This window comes from Ambystoma mexicanum, chromosome 3p, assembly GCF_040938575.1.
Source record: "Ambystoma mexicanum isolate Mex_15411 chromosome 3p, UKY_AmexF1_1, whole genome shotgun sequence".
Taxonomy (NCBI): domain Eukaryota; kingdom Metazoa; phylum Chordata; class Amphibia; order Caudata; family Ambystomatidae; genus Ambystoma; species Ambystoma mexicanum.
The window spans coordinates 729,042,246-729,060,569 of record NC_090925.1 but is presented as its reverse complement, the minus strand read 5'-3'; positions in this window follow the sequence as shown (position 1 = coordinate 729,060,569).

Genomic DNA, 18,324 nt, shown 5'->3' with positions numbered 1-18,324 from the left:
GCTAATTAGCTAAGAAAGGCATTTGACGTTGTTCCCTTGCTCCTGGGTTTCGTTACTTATGTGCTGCTAATGAGCCGAATGTCCAAGGTTGGAAGAGAGTGCCAACCAATCATGAGGGCCTATGTAATGGTGGACTATACATTGTTGCGGAAGCCTTTCTGCTGCTTTTGTTATTCTATTATCAGTATTTTGCGTAGTTAGAGGTTGTTCAAGGCGTGCTTACCAGATAAAGGGCAGCCAATGATAATACTAACACTTATATAAACTATAGGTATATATGTTCCCTTAACCAATCCCTCCACCCAGTAGGTTTTTACTGTTTCCGCCTAGGATGATGTCATAGCTGAAGTACATCAAGGTATAAAACCTTTTGCGTAACTGAAATGAGTTGTGAGGGTGTGAGCTAAAATCTGTTTGTTCGCCAGGTTTCCCTACTGTATTAAACTGATAAAGCTATTTTGCCATATTCTTTGAGTCTGTCTGGTTACTTGGGCCTGAGATCATTTATTTGGTAATCCCATTCGGCCCTTGGAATGCTCCAGGTGCTCCTGCACATTTTGATAGCGGTTCAGATGGTTCAGATCCGGACTCTTGGATTCTTGACATCTTCCACCATTAGCCAGAAGATCACAGGGTTTCCTGTCGAGAGCGCAGAAATCACACATGTAAACCGAGACGGTCGGCAGGTGCATCTTTGAAAAACTTCCTGTCCGGTCCCCACAGCACCACGCGGACTGAAGGCGAAGTGGTTGATTGGGGAAGAGTCGATACCAAAGGGCTCAAACTGAGGCACGGACGTAAGTAGAGCATCGAAAGTGGCAAATAAAAGGGGAGGTATTGTATTGCATGTGTAAATATATATACAGGATTGATTTAAGAAGAGATTGCCTCAATACCTTTTCTTAAGGAGATAGAAGAGAACGCATCACACTATAAGTTGGGGTATTTTTAAGGGATTCCTGAGGCAAGGCCGATATGAAGGATGCGTTTCACACTCCAAAATGGGGTAAAATGGAGACGAGATACTTTTACTAGAAACAGTAATTAAACGATCTATGAAATTGTTGAATTGTTGTGCACCTTTGTTTGGTGTTATAAATATATCAGTGTAACAAGTTAATTTGTTTAACTAGAAACATAGAACGACAGAAATAATTTGGCTGGTTATCAGACCCTAAATACAAGCAATTGATGACAATCATTGAAGGGTAACAGTTGAGAATAAGATTCTTAAATTGCCAATAATAAAACAGCAGGACAGTGAAGATCGATAGAACTGTAACAAAGGACCAAAGAGAATATTATTGTATAGGCTTGCAAATTTGTTTTAAGAATAATTTTTGGGAAATGGCCAGTGATTGATGGTGCTTGCCCGAATTGATTGTTGTGATATAATTAAATAATGTAATAGCAGAATAAAAGGCCCGGTAAGTATTGACTGTGAAAAACGACTTGTCATCATGGAGGACACTCTTTTTCTACACTTGTGCAAAACATTACTGAGGTACACACCTAAGATTAGGAAATATCATGTTGAATGGGTAACAGGCACGGCTGACAAAATGTTCATGCCTTGGCCTCAAGAGGCTTCCCTAACAAGAACAGTACTGCAACACATGACAACATACTTACATGCTGTGTACACAGGGAAGAAGTTACAAAAAGGTTAGCTATTTTAGAGCTATGGAAAATGTATCAGATTGAGAGAGAGAAGACTCACCCGAGAAGAAGTAGATGCTTAATCAGCATGAAGGGGATGATATGTTCCACTCCAGTTGTACATTACATGAATGTAAGAGAATTTATATTGGCATTTACAAACCAAAAAGCCTTGCAAGGAGTTTCTTTAGATCCAGAAGTATTATTGTATGGAGTAAATATTTTGTTGACATGACTTCCTAGATTGATAGGTAAATTACTGAGGATACCTGACGAATTTTTGTTCAGACCAGAAATACCTATGGATGACGAGGAAGGACAGGTTATTCCCAAAGAACTAGAGGCAGCAGTGGTAAAAGAGGAAAGGGTGGTTATTCGTGGGACGGATGATGAAGGAAGAGCACAGAGTACAGTAATAGCTCCTAATGAAGGATATAGACCAACAGAATTGACGGACAAGTAGTTGTTCAGAGATGAGAATTCAGATGATGAATTAGTATGTTTCATAAGTCTTACATATTGCATAAAAGTTGAGAATAGGGAAATAACACAGAGAATGGCATTGGTAAGAAAGAAACCGTCATTTTTCCAGGAAGATTTAGAAAAATTACCAAGCATCTTATGGACCAATAGTCCATATGACGTGGGTCTATTGAGTGTAACAGGAGCAGTCAAATTAAGCTTATGCCAGGAGTAACTTTACCACGAGAAAAACAGTACCCCATGTCCAGATAAGCAGATGAAAGTATATTTGAAATAATTTTCGCTTTAGTACAGCAGGGAATACTAGTACCATCAGACTCCATATGTAACACGGCTCTGTACCCAGTAAAGAAATCAACGGGGGGGCATCGTGGAGATTTATTCGGGATTTACACCCCCTAAAACCCAGCTACAGCTAAAGATTAAAAAAGGATTCCTTTTCAATTCCCCTTCATCCAAACTCCCAAGATTTGTCCTCCTTTTCATATAGAAATCAGCAGTAGAAACATACAAGATTACCACAGGGGTACTGTAAGTCCCCATCGATCTTTAATAGGGTCCTTCAGATGGACCTAGGCAACATACAACTTGAGAGCATGATAATTCAGTACGTAGATGACATACTAGTGTGTAGTGAGACAGAAGAAAAATGCAGAGAAGACTCAGTCAAGTTAATGACAGTATTGGCAGGAAAAGGATACAAAGTGGATAGAGAGAAAATGACAGTATTGCCTGAAGAGGCCCTGTACATAGGATAGTTAATCCCTCACCAAGGGAGAAAAGTAACACCTGAGAGAGCAAAAGCATTTATGAAAACTCTAAGACCTGAGACAGTGAGGGAAATGCAGCAATTTGTAGGCCTATGTAAATATTGTAGGGCCTGGGATTTTGATTACAGTACATATATTAGACAACTTTTACAAGGACTTAAGGAAGCACAGTTATGCAAAGACGACATAACATGGACAGACAAAATGACAGAAGGATGTGAAGAACTACAAAGGGTGACTTGTACAGCACCTTTGGAAGGTATTCCAGATTATAACAAGGAGTTTTATTGATTCTCGCATTCAAATGGAGTGGTAATGACAGCAGTCCTTACGCAGAAGACAACATTAGGACATGAACATAAACCATTAGTTTATTACAGTGGGTTTCTAGACCCACTATTGAGAGGGCATTACCCCTGCAAACAAGCATTAGCTGCTGCTGCTTTTGTAATTGAAATAGCTTCAAGTATTACAGTGGGGTGCTCAATGATGTTATATGTCAAGCATTCTTTGTTTGCCCTTTTGGGGAAATTTGAAAGCACATTGACTACACAAAGAGCATCAGGATATGAGGTGATCATTTCAAACTCAGCAATCAAAATTGTTAGATGTAGAGTAGTGCATCCAATGACATTCATAGCAGTACCAAAAGAGAAGGAGGAATATGTACAAGATTGCGCAAATTATACTGAGTTTTATTAAAATATTCCCCACGTTAAAGAAAACGCTCTAGAAGGGGGGAAATTCTATTAATCGATGGGTCTTTGAAAATTGATCAAATGACAGGAAAAAGACATACGGGATTGGCAGTAATAAAGTTAAAACATGAGGGTGAATTTGAAGTAGTGACAAGTGAAAGATTGCCTTCAGATTGCTCAGCACAGGCTTGCAGTATTTTTGGTGCTTATTGCTGCACTTCAGAGATATGAGGATTAGGAAGTGACAGTGTACTCTGACTCCGTCTATGTGATGTCAACCGTACATGCAGGGTTGTCATGCTAGAAAAGGAGGGGCTTTCTCCGTGCTAACTGCACACCAGTGCAACATGCACCACGATTGGACAAGCTTATTAAGGTACTAAAGCTCCCATTTGCTATCTCTTTGGTGAGGTGTGCAGCCAAAACTAAGAGGGCAGACATGATTTCTTGCAGTAACGAAGCCGCAGACATTTAAGCAAAAAGCGCAGCATATTTTCCAAATATTTCTAATTTTGAAGTAGAAAGTGTTAAGCAAATGTCAGAACAATGTATGATGATGAAGGAAGGCTTTAATAGGTTATCCATTGTACAGTTAATTTAGCTGCCAGGTCGAGCTCTGCAAGGAAAACAGGATTTAAAGAAAAGACAGGGGTGTTCTTTATCCCCCATTGTGGCTATATGGAGACAAGATCGTACTGGAAAGCCAGTTATGCCTCTAGCACTATTGAGAGTTGCGCTGGATCAGCTTCACTATCCTACGCATACCACCAGAGAGAATCTTGCTGCCATGATCGCAGAAGACTGGTTTTCGACAAATGTATTAGTACATGTTGCAATGTTTATTGTGAACTGCATTGTCTGTCAGAAATGTACAGCAGGGCATACCAGTGAGAGGAGCAATACCCCACCCCAACGGTCCTTTTCAGCATCTGCATATAGATTATGTGGATATGTTGCACACATACAGTGGCTACAGATTTATGTTAGTAGTAGTGTGGCCTTTTCCCGATGGATTGATGAAGGTCCATGCACGCACTCCGATGTCACATGTGCTGCCAAATTTCTCATGCGTAAGGTGTTTCCTAGATGGGATGAAAATGGGCCGCATTTTGTAAATTAGATGTTTGAACTAATCACTCTTCTGTTAGGCATAAAGCATACATTTATATCTGCTTATCACCTTCAGGCAAATGGTATTTGTGAGCATTTAAATGGACTCCTTAAAGAGATGACAGCCAAGATAACAATTACTTTGAAGAAGGGATGGCTATATTGCCTACCCCTTGTCCTATTCACATTGAAAAACCAGCCTGGCTCAGATCACCACATGACTCCTCATGAGTTGGTGACTGGATGCTGCATGAGAGTACCTCTTGCTCCTCCCACTCGAATAGAAACTGATGCCCATAGTGTAGCAAAAACATTAGGGGATGAGATGCATGATTATTTGACAAATATGATAGCTAGTGTTTCTTTTATTTCCCAGCAGATCAATAATCGGAGGGAAGGGTCAAAGATGATTGAAGAAGACAGGAGCCAAACTATCATCCCTATCAAACTGATAAAGCCACCAAAGGGTGTATCCAGGGGACCAAGTGCTTGTCAAGAGTTTTGTGCGCACTTAGAAAAAGCCTTGTTTTGAAGGACTGTACCTAGTAGAGGTGGTCACCCCCATTGCTGTGAAGATCCAAGGAAGGCGAGCTTGGTTGCATCTGAATGACGTAAAGCCTTACAAAGTAAAGACCCTTACCCCTCTGGCACCTGTTGACAGTGAAGCAAGAGAAGAAGTTCTGCAAATGCAGATTAGATCGGCTACCAAGAGCCAACAAGAACAGATGAAATAAAAACAATTTGAACTTTCAATCATTCCCAAGTTTAAAGGGAAATTAACAAACTTTTTAGTGTTTTCCAGAACTATTCCTGATAGGTTAAAGAGACAATGGGCCTCATTCCAAGTCCGGCGGGACATTACAAGTCCTGGCGGCCCGTTATATCAGGCGGTGAAAAATGTTTGTCCCCATTCCCATGGAGCCCCTTCGGACTACACAGCAATGGGGACAATGAAGCACCAGCACTGTTAGTAACAGTGCCAGTGCTTCCGTTACAACTGTGCCTACCGGGGATGATGCGCCCGGCATTTCAGACCTGCCGGGCGTATCTGCTCTGACAGGCAGAGTTGTAGTCTGTCGGTCTGGAAAGGGTTCTGGTACGTTGCTAAGGGTACCCTTGTTTCCGGACCGGCAGACTCGTAATGAGGCCTAATGTTTTGAAGAAAGAAAAAGAAGAACTCGCACAACACGTTATGCTGCATATAACATTGCACACTTTCTTGTATGCTGTTTTCACTTATATACTTCAATCCTATCCAGCTCTATTGAGGCAAAATGTTAAAACTGTCACCTTTTTGGAAATCCCAACACAGCCCCCATTATTTGCAGGATAATCATTGCAATATTATTACAATTTTTGTTATAAAAAGGTGTGGTTGTTATAAAGAATAACAAGAACAAAAGGTTGATTAAAAGAGAATGGGGGTTTTCCAATTAATAAGTTACGCATTGCTAGCAAGAAGACCGACTAATACGCAGGATGCATTACGATGCAATATTTCTTGTAGCCATGTTTTGTACAATGTGTAATATTTACTTCCTTATTCTTATAGCATTTTGTGAAATGGCGGTTTACAATATAGATGAAGTGTCTAACAATGAGACAGCTGTTTCCATCCTTCCCAAAAGCAGTGATATTTTCCCTGTTATTTCCAAACAAATTAACTGACTTAAGAGGGATGCTGGAAAGGATTATCAGGATATAAATACATAACTTGATAATCCAGCCCTTTTAAAAAATAACATATGTTATCAGCACATGAGTGAGGTGGGGAGAAGGACGAAGGTGAAAGCTGCTATGCATGTTCTCTCATCCATGAGCACAGCCAGAACATTTATAGCAAGAGAAATATTTAAACATGATGCGAAGTGTCTAAGCCATCTAACAGCATGTATGACAAGAGGACAATTTGAAGGGAAATGGGCAGTCCTACGATGGATGTCAAAAAGAAAGTTCCCATATGAAGATGCTTCTATAAATATGCAGAAAATAATACAAGGCCCAAATTGGAAGAGCAGAATGCTCCTGTACTCATTCAGTGGTCTGAGTGGAGGAGAGATGAGGATTGTTGCACAAAAGGAGGCTGGATTGTGCAGACACATGGGAAACACCAGGATTGCCAGGATGCTGGTAGAGACCTCAGATATTGGTATATGGGCAAGGAGCCACCAGTACAGGATGGGAAGAAGGAATGATGGGATGCAGTGCACACTTATTGATGACAGCACCAGTAAAGATAGTGCAAGTAGTAGGGGGCGTGGCCAGCATGCAAGCAGGCAGGACGTGAGTTCGTGGAGCTCCAGCGGCCGCCGACGAAATCCTGTTTAAACATCCTTTTCGGTGGAACATATTTGGCTTCAAACACGTCTGTGGTGAAGAGGATAAGGTGCGGCATAAATACACGGAGCTGGAAAGCAGAAAGTCAGCCTCTCACCGAGATATTCGACGACAACGAAAACCCGATCGGCACGAAAGCGTGAAACCAAGATGGCCGCTGCGACTTAGTGGAGCTGCAGAAGAGAGCTGCAGCGTCCACGAGGGGGCTGGGAACATGGCTGTGCTGTCGCCCGGTTAGTGTGCCCAACACCGAAGAGGCAGGCAACATGTGCGGAGCTGCGGTGCTGGACGGAGGGAGAGGCGCTAGGATCAGCGGGTGATACGTGGAGCGGATGGCACAGCGCTGCGTGTGCCTCCTGGAAAGAAGGTAGGAAGGGACGCTGTTCCGAGAGGGAGCGGACGGATCCCCCTTTCCCCCAGCTGGAGTGCGCGATCCCCCGGACCGGAGAACATCCTTTCGACTCCTCTCCCCTCCCCTCAACCTCGTTGGAGTAACGGCTCGCTGTTGGATTGGCGGTGAGGCTGGGACTCTGCTCTGGGGACGAAGCAAGAGACTCAAGTTGGCGTGAAGCGGCCTCCCCCTGTGAGTGGCACTGGCTTTGTGGCCCACGGCCGATCCTATCCTCGCCCCCCGCCCCTGCGAGGAGAACTGGAGAAAATCTGCATCCCGCGGACTGGGCAGAGAGGCAACAATAGATCCGGAACCGGCGCCTACAGGGACACTCCTGAAAGTACTCAAACACAACTCCTACCTCGGCAGCTACCGAGAAGCGAAATAGGCACGGAATCGCACCAGAAAGCACGAAGCGTTAAACCCACTTCGCCCCAGTCAGGGTGTGCAGGCACAGGGGTAGTGCGGGTGACACCCCCCATTAGGGAGGAAGTGGTTACACAGCGCCTGGACCAGACACTGCCAAGGCGGACTCACAGGAGGCCCCTTGCGGGGGCGCAGCGGCACACTTCAGCCAGCATAGCAATCGCATATCTAAGTTAAAGAGTTTAATAGAGCAAGCTCCCACACACTATACCGTCACCTGCCACGCTACAGAATGGGGAAAGACAAACCGCGGAAATCGAGTAAACAAAGCAGAATAGACCAATGTGCTTTCGCCACGACATCTCAACCGATGGATCAAGCACCGCTGTCAAACTCTCCAGACGCGGAGGACGCCCTCTCTCTGAAAGATGTAACGGCGGCCATTGTGAATTCCCGCACCTCCTAGGAAATGAAAATAGACAGTATAGTGGCGGATGTGTCCTTTCTCCGCCATGACCTGCAAAAACTCACTTCCCGCAAGGGGGAAGCGGAACAACGCATCTCAGGTACAGAGGACAACATTAGCAACATTAACCAACAATTGTCACAGACATTGCGCCGGTTGAAGACCCTGGAGGCCAGAGTGGATGAGGGAGAGGGCAGGTTCTCGCTGCAACGTGCGTATCCTCGGAATCCCGAGGGGACGGAGGGACCGAGCATGGAACTGTTCCTGGAACAGTGGCTAGCGGACATTTATGACCCACATTCCTTTTCCAAATTCTTCTCAGTAGAACGTGCCCACAGGATACCTTCTGGCAAGCCCATCCCAGGAATGCCGCCCAGGACTGTAATTGCCAAGCTCCTTAATTATTGTGATAGGGATGCGCTGCTCCAGATGGCCCGTGCGAAGGGAACGGTCATTTATAATGGCTCCCGGATAGCCTTCTTCCCCGATTACACGAAAGAAGTGCAACGCGCAAGACAATCATTTGGACCACTGAAGCGGCAGCTATCCCTCTTGAAAGTAAAATTCGGACTGCTATTTCCAGCTCAGCTCAAGATTTATCATAAAGGTACGACCACACACTTCACTGACCCTCAGGAGGCCTGGAAATGGGCAGAGACCCACATTGAGGGCGACTGGTCGGCGCGACCAAGGAGACAGGAAGGTAGACCCCGGCCCCGCCCGGACCGGGCCCCCTGGGGGAGACCCCCGGCGCACATGGAACCAGTGGCTCTAGAACAAGCAGTGGAGCCCGCCGAGCACCAGCCAGGATGATGCACTCTCACCCCAAGCCACAAATAACATCACAAAAACAACACAGCAATGGTGGCACCCGAGGCCACCTACCAGGAACTTGAACTTAAATTTAGACTGTGACCACGAACAGTCAGTTTGGCAACGGAACAACCAAAGTAAGACAGTTGGAGATTGGTTAACGCAGAAGCACAGAGACTTGGGTAATGGTTATTAGTTAATGAGTTACCTGTCCGTTTGACAAGGTGTTTGATTGTTGAATTGGGCGACAGATGCTTCAGGTTGGGTGGAGTATAGGGTGGGGGTGTGAGGGTGAGAGTTGTTATGTTAAAAGTTGCGCCAAGTTCAAGAAGTACATAGCAATAACTCCCTCGCGTATGACCCGCATGCACATGGAACGAAAGAGCAAACGAGTCCCGACATTGAACCAACAGATGTACGATCCAGCTCAATCCCTGCCCGGGTTGGTGGATCATGGAACACTCTTAGATATACAATATACTGACACCACACATGCACAAGTTACATGGCGCAGAGCACCAACGTAGTTAAAAGCAGAGCCATCCGGGTGATGACATGGAACGTTAACGGGCTTGGACATAGTATTAAAAGACGGCTAGTCCTACAAGCACTGAGCCGTCACTCACCAGATGTGGCCTTCTTAACAGAGACACATCTGGGAGGGCACAAGATGCACACTGTTTAGACGCACAAACTACAGACAAGCCTTTCATGCCGGATTCACCATGGGATCACGTTGGGTATTGATCCTAGTACACAAAAGACTCCCCTATAGCCCCACTGCAGTCACCCAGGACCAGGGAGGTAGATATGTACACACGACAGGAACCCTTTGGGAACACACTATCTCTATGATCGCCGTATATGCACCACCTAACCTCCTAATCCCCCTGACTAACGATATTACACCCCTAATTGTTGACAACACTGAAGGCCTCACGTTGATTGGAGGAGACTTTAACGAAGTCATGAACACAGAGTTGGATAGGACACATGTACGATCCAGAAATCCAGACATATGCACTAAACTCGCCACATTTACCAATGCACTGGGGTTACATGATGTATGGAGATCCCTATATCCCAACACAAGAGATTATTCGTACCACTCCGGTGCACATGCTTCGCTATCCAGGTTGTATCACTTCTTCCTACCAATGTGTAACATACATGAGGCGTGTGACGCACAACTGCTCCCCAGAGGCATTTCAGATTATTCCCCACTCATGTTAACGATTAAAACCAGCAGGCCACTCCCCCCACCCAGTTGGAGACTGAATGGTTATTACCTGGGATTTCCCGAATTGGTGGAACACATATAAAAGGTTACCGAAACATACTTTGAAATAAATACTGACTCTGTGGACAGCCCAACAACGCTATGGGAGGCACTAAAAGCAGTATTAAGGGGTGAAATCATAGCCTGGACTGCAGCCCATAAGAAAACACACCTTGAAGCAATACGTGCAGCTGAAGCTAAGGTACGGAATGCAGAATCTGGTCACCTGGTCCATGACCTACCCGAGACACAACGTGCACTGCAATTAGCACAGAAACAGCAACAGCACATATCCTTAGACAATGCAAAACAAGCGCATGCAGCAATGCGAGTGAAAATATATGCAACTGGGGACAAGGCAGGGAAAATTCTGGCATGGTTGGAGCACAGGGACTTAGGCCTCACCTAAGTTAGGAAACTAGCAACAGAAGAACCAGACCCACTAGTAACAGACCACGACATAGCGGAGGGATTTGCTAAATATTACGCTGAACTGTATAGTGCACCACCTGCACCGCCACCGACCGATATATTAGAAGAAATCACCCTTCCTACCCTAGACGAGCAACAGGCGGTCCTACTAGAACAAGAAATAAAAGAGGAAGAAGTAACCTGTGCAATGTCAGAACTCCAGTCAGGGAAGACCCCAGGCCCGAACGGTTTTCCTGTCGAAATATGGAAAGAAATAGGTGCAAACATAATCTCTCCACAACTACTGCGCCTCTTTCAACACTCACGCTCGCAGGGTTGCCTCCCCCCAGACCACAGAAAAGCTACAATAATATTTTTGCCAGAAACAGATAAGCCACCTTACAAGTGCAGTTTCTACAGACCCATCTCTCTTATAAACTGCGAGGCCAAAATACTGGCGAAAGTACTGGCCAATCGGCTGCAGCGAGTCATACACACACTAGTGCACCCGGACCAATGTGGATTTATGCCACAAAGATCCACCAGGCAAAATATATATAGATTACACACAGCACTAGAAAAAACACCTAAGCTACCAAACCCCCTAGCCCTACTGTCCATAGATTTCGAAAAGGCTTTCGACTCTGTGCACTGGGAGGCAATTTGGGAAATTATGCGACGAATGGGCATAGGCCCTTACTTCATGAGTTGGGTTAAACTACTATACCACCTTCCAGTAGCAGTAACAAGAGTGAATGGGTATACTTCCGAACCCTTCCAGCTAGGTAAAGGCACGCGACAAGGCTGCCCCCTGTCAGCTTTGATTTTTGCGTTAGCAATCAAACCTTTAGCAATCCTGTTAAGAACCACGCAAACATGGAGCAGCTTCAGGTGAGCGGACGGCTGGGAAGACAGAGTGTCTTTATATGTGGATGATCTGTTAATTTATCTGGCGGACCCGCGAGTTTCCTGTCCCGTTGTGTCGCATTTATTAGAGAGAAATGGCGCGTTCAGCGGACTCCGCGTCAACTGGTCAAAGTCCATACTATTCCCGGTGAAGCATATAGATATAGCAATACCAGGCGTGTGCCCCTACCGTATTGAAAAAGGAACAATTCAGATATCTCGGTATACAAATCACACACAAACTAACAGACTATGTGGGGAAAAACTTACATCCAGTGGCGACCAGGTTCAAGGATGTTCGCCACTGGATGTCCCTACCACTCACATTACTGGGACATCTGGCACTCTTCAAAATGATGGCCCTTCCCCGTTTTGTCTACGTACTAAGAAATGCACCACTACCAATAGCACCCAGTGAGTTCTATAAGATAGACCAAACACTTATGAGGTTGTTATGGAAAGGGGGGCATCCACGAATGGCACTTACTACCCTACAAAGATCCATATGGGAGGGCGGGATTGGACTCCCCCGGCTAAAGACCTACTACTGGGCCAGTCAAATGGCAATAGTAAATGATAAATTGCATGGGGATACCACTCTACAGCATAACATAATACAGGACACGGATGCACAGGAAAGACCCATCATGAGCCTCCTCTACCGGAAAAAAGAGCGACCCGCTGACCCATCCATGTTGTCGCATATAACCCTAGTCTGGGCAGATACACATAAGTACCTAGGTTGGGATAAAAAACTAACTCTAGCACAACCACTCTGGAACAACAGACATCTCCTGGAGGTGAACAAACTCCCTAAATGGCAAGCATGGGCTCAACTAGGTGTTACGAGAATTGGCGATGTGATGAAAGAAAATGTAATAATAGCATTTGCGGATCTAGCTGCCACCTTCGCACTCCCACCCAACGAACAATACCACTATATCCAGCTCAAAGATGCGTTGCAGGCTCATCTCCCTGAATTGAGTGACATACCTGATTACTCTCCACTAGAACGTAATATATTCCCAGAACTGCTTAAACAGAAAGTCACATCGACTATGTACAGTGCTATTAACTCCTTTGCTACGAAAGAGCTGTCGAGCCTGAAAGCCAAGTGGGAGAGGGAGGTAGGTGATATACTCACAGAGGAATGGGTGACTGCGTTGATGTACCCCAGAGAATCAACTATCTCCTCCAGGCTTAGATTAATTCAACTGAAGATACTACCTAGGATTTATTACCCAAGGGTGGCACTGTTCAAGTGGGGAAAGGCTGCAAATCCATACTGTTTGCGATGTAAGAGGGAGGAAGGCTCCTATTATCATATTCTGTGGGACTGTGCCATCATTCAACAATACTGGCAACAGTGCTGTGATGAACTGTCAAGGGTAATGGGCAAGAGGATACTTGCAAATCCAAAGCAATTACTGCAGGGTTTAGAAGGAGACACTGATCTAACGAGGTTTGAGAGAGCGTTCTTATCTACCACCACAGCGATACTTAAAAGGAACATAGCGCAACTTTGGGGCTCCGAGAGGCCACCGAGCCTTGAACAATGGATCACGGATGTGGATATCTGCATCGCGATGGAAAAGAGAGTTTATACTGCCAGGAGGTGCCCAGAAAAAGTGCAGAAAATATGGCAAAGCTGGGAAGAGGCGCACTAAAAGTAACTTATAATTATGTACCGTTACGCTATCCAGAGACTTGCAAATGAACTGGTGGGTGTAATACGAAAGGGACAAAATGTTGTGGCATGTTTTGAAGCTTGTTGGTATGGGACCACAGCGGGGAGTTGTTGTCGGGCGGGTATGGGAAGTTTTGTTTACCCCACTATATGGGGCTGTATGTTTTGTATTTCCAAAAACCAATGAAATGTTGTATCAAAAAAAAGATAGTGCAAGTAGTAAATGATGGATGCTTTAAGGAATGGGCCAAGTATTCAAAGTTACCAACATGGGTGGAGGATGAAGCAGGACCTGTATCCATATTGCCGATGAAGAATGCAACACTGTGTTTCAGAAAGAGTGGTCTGACCACAGTTGGATAAAAAAAGGATGAAAGCAAATAATTGATGTGCCAGTAATGAAAGGGGGAACTGCTGTCCTGTGTTCCTCGTGATTGCATCAAATGCAAAAGCATTGAAAAAAATGCATTGAAAAAATGCATTTTTTAAAAGAAATGTAATGGAAGTGTCCCCCTTTTCCCCCATTTTTTTACCCCTTAAAACCCATTATAGTAAAAAAAAACTTTAACTACAAAAAAAACCTTTTTTCGATGCATTTTTTTCGATGCTTTTGCATTCGATACTATGTATTCGATGCAATGCCTGGATACTTCTGTCCTGATGGCCCACTATTGGGCTTGTGAATCCAAAGCTTATATGAAGCGACCTATAAATTGGGAAGGAATATGTTCTATAGTGATCATACATGTTCCTGCATTGGTGATCCCCCAAAGTGATCTCCACATCACCAACATTTGGAAAATAGAAGTACACCAAAGGAACAAGAGGTTGCTCAACCTCACCCAACAGGAGAGAGAAAACAATTTTTCGGCAAAATCAATAGAGGCTTATTATGACATTCCAGATGAGTACAAATTGTTTGATAGGACAGTAGTGATATTTACAGCTATATTCATGCCAGGAATTCAGGCTGCAGCAAATGTCAAATGGTTACAAATCACCAGATGGGAACTGCTAAAAAACGATTAATATTTAAATAAAAGGATTCAATGCAATTAAAGAAAAATTGAGGGCCATCAGATTCATAACCCTCCAGAATAGGTATATCCTGGACTTAATTACAGCAATGAAAGAAGACATGGGCCCCAAGATCGGGCCTTCTTGCTGTATATATGTATATACATACCTGCCCATGATGGAGAAAATGGAAACCTGACAGGAAGAATATCTATGTTGTCAACACTGCATACGAAAATGGTGGAAGAAGTAGATGAGACCGAAGATGATTGTTTTTTATCTCTTTTCTCATGGGTTCCAACCTGGATGGCAAATGCCTTCAAAATGTTGGGAGCAATACTAATGTTAGTGTTGCTGGGATTCTGTCTTATAAGAATAATCATAGGCCAATGCAAGAAGACATCGAAGAAAGCTATTGGGATGAAGATAATGATCGATGTGAATGCTATGGCTGATGTGCACACACAGACTGAAAACACCACCTGTGCGCACCTGAAAGGAAGCCCCTTGGCACCCGCAGGAACAAAGTTTCAGTAGCCTAAGGACCATAAGAACTATGTGGGACGCTGGATGTTCTATTCACCAACTGGGGAATGCTGCTGTATGAACTGGAGTGTGGATGAACATATAAAGAATGCATGTGACCTGAAGCGGGTGACAAAGATATGGATTCTGAAGAAACCACAGTGTGAAGAAAAGGTGAAGAAAATTGAGGAGGTGGTCAAGGACTCGACCACAGTGGGGAATGTACAGAAGCAGAGGTACACGTCATTTATAGAGCCCACCTCCTCACCTCTGTTATACTGGAAGAACAACAGGAAAGCACTTTACATGACACCTGGTATCATCCCAATACCACATTGAAGGTATGAGAGACGTTATGCACTGAGAAAACCTTACTGAATGTATCCCCAAACAGAAGTGGTAGAAAAGGGTCTGCAGACACCACTGAACATAGAAGAACTATAAGTAAAGCATGACAGGTGTAAAGTGACGTCATAAGAAGAGAAGATATTTGGGCACACTAAACCTGATGTATGGGTATGTAGAGAATGAAGATGTGACTAAAGTGACGAAGTAAACATATATAATAATGGGAAGAAAACCATATACATTTAGAAAATAAGTAACAAGACATGCATTAGATCTATATACGCAGAAACGCAAGGTAGATAAGACAGTGTAGAAGCTTGCTAAAGTAGGAACTATAACGCGAGTAAAGCAGCCATATTGAGAAAATGGACGTCAGCATTGCATAATAGTAAGCGAGAAGCCTTGAGAAGGGAAACCAAGGCTAGAGCTGACAGGCGCTGGAATACAGATTTGTACAGGAAAAAGGATATTTATTTGGCTCAGAATCAAGGATGTCACAGCAAGAAGCAACTGCAATGCACGAAAGGAGTCGAAGAGGATAAGTCATGTGCGTAAGACATGCTTCTCTTAGATTAAGTAAAGGAGTGAACAGTTGCGTGTGCCAAGTATTGACCAATCAAATATGCAGAAAGCACATTCAGGACAGAGCAACCAAGTCTCCAGTGGCCGAGAAGAGTAATAGCACACAATATAATTGAATCAAATAGCACTAAATAAAAGGACAGAATGGACAAAATCATGATCTCCTCACATGTGGTACAAGACCAGAAGAGAAGGCCCATTCATAAAGCTCCAGACGAAGATAGCAATGTACCTACACTCCCTTTACAGTTCTGAGGAAGAGAACAGTCAGCAAGATCAACTACAGAGAAGAAGCCTTGGCTTAGGGCCTAACTGATGAGAGATGGTAGGCTAATTAGCTAACAAAGGCAATTGTCTGACATTGTTCCCTTGCACCTGGGTTTCGTTGCTTAGGTGCTGTTAAAGATCCGAATATGCAAGGTTGGAAGAGAGTGCCAGCCAATCATGCGAGCATATGTAATGATGGACTATACAATGTTGCAGAAGCCTATCCGCTGCTGTTGTTATGCTATTATCAGTATTTTACGTAGTTACATGTTGCAATGATGGTAGGTAGAGAGCAGTCAACGATAATGCTAACACTTATATAAACCATAGGTATATATGTTCCCTTAACCAAACCCTCCACCCAGTAGGTTTTTACTGTTTGCCTAGTAGGGTGACACCATAGCTGACATACATCGAGGCATAACTGAAATGTGTTGAGAGTGTGTGAGCTTCAATCTGTTTGTTCGCCAGGTTTCCCTACTTTATTGAACAGATAATAAAGTAGTATTTTGCCATATTCTTTGAGTCTGTGATTATTTGGGCCTGAAATCATTTATTTGGTCATTCCATTCAGCGTTTGGAACGCTCTAGGTGCTGCCGCACACCATCTTCCCTCTAGGGTTGCTATACACCATCCTCCCTCTAGCGCTGCTATACACAATCCTCTTTCTACGGCTGCAATACACCATCCACCGTCTGGGGCTGATATACACCATCCTCCCTCTGGGGCTGATACACACAATCCCCCTCTAGGGTTGCCATTTGCTATCCTCCCTCTAGGTTTGCCATACACCATCCTCCCACCCGGGTTGCCATATTCTAACCTCCCTCCAGGGCTGCTATATGCCATGCTCCCTCTAGGGTTGCCATCCTCCCTCTAGGTTTGCCATACACCATCCTCCCACCCGGGTTGCCATATTCTAACCTCCCTCCAGGGTTGCTATACACCATCCTCCCTCTAGGGTTGCCATCCTCCTTCTAGGGTTGCCATAGACCCCTTCCTCATCTAGGGTTGCCATTTACCATCCTCCCTCTGGGGCTGATATACACCATCCTCCCTCTGGGGCTGATACACACCATCCACCTCTAGGGTTGCCATTTGCCATCCTCCCTCTAGGGGTGCCATACACCATCCTCCCACCCGGGTTGCCATATATCATCCTCCCTCCAGGGATGCTATATGCCATGCTACCTCTGGGGTTCCCATCCTCCTTCTAGGGTTGCTATACACTATCCTCCCTCTAGGGTTGCCATCTTCCCTCTAGGGTTGGCATATATGGTCTCCCTCTGGGTCTGCCTTACACCATCCTGCCTCTATGGTTGCCATATACCACCCCCCCTCTAGTGCTGCTATACACCATCCTCCCTCTATGGTTGCTATACACGGTCATCCTGTAGGGTTGCCTTATACCACCATCCCTCCAGGAATGCTATGCACCATCCTCTCTCCAGGGCTGCCATACACCATCCTCCCTACAGTGCTGTTATACACCATCCTCCCAGTAGGGGTGCTATATGCCATCCTCCCTCTAGGGGTGCTAATCCTCCCTCTAGGGTTGCTAAACACCATCTTCCCTCTACGGCTGCTATACACCATCATCCCTCTAGGGCTACAATACACAATCCTCCCTCTAGGTTTGCTATACACCATCCTACCTCTAGGGCTGGTATGCACCATCCTCCCTCTAGGGTTGCCACTTACCATCTTTCCTCCAGGGCTGCTATACACCACCCTCTGTCTATGGCTTCTATTCATCATCCTCCCTCTAGGGCTGCCATACACTATGCTCCCTCTAGGGTTCCATAAACCATCATCTCTCTAGGGTTGCCATACACCATGCTCCCTCTGGGGCTTTTGTGCACCATCCTCTCTTTAGGGTTGCCATACACCATCCTCCCTCTCGGGCTGCTATACATCATCCTCCCTTTACGACTGCCATACACCATCCTCCCTCTTGGGTTCCAAAGCCATCCTCTTGTTAGGGTTGCCATACACCATTCTCCCTCTAGGGCTGCCATACACAATCCTCCCTCTAGGGATGATATACATCAGCCCTCCCTGTAAGATTGCCATACACAGTCACCCTCTAGGGTTGCTATACAGATCTTCCCTTTGGGGTTGCTATACACCATTCTCCCTCTAGGCTGCTATACACCACCCTTCCTCTATGGCTTCTATTCATCACACTCTCTCTAGGGGCTGCCATGC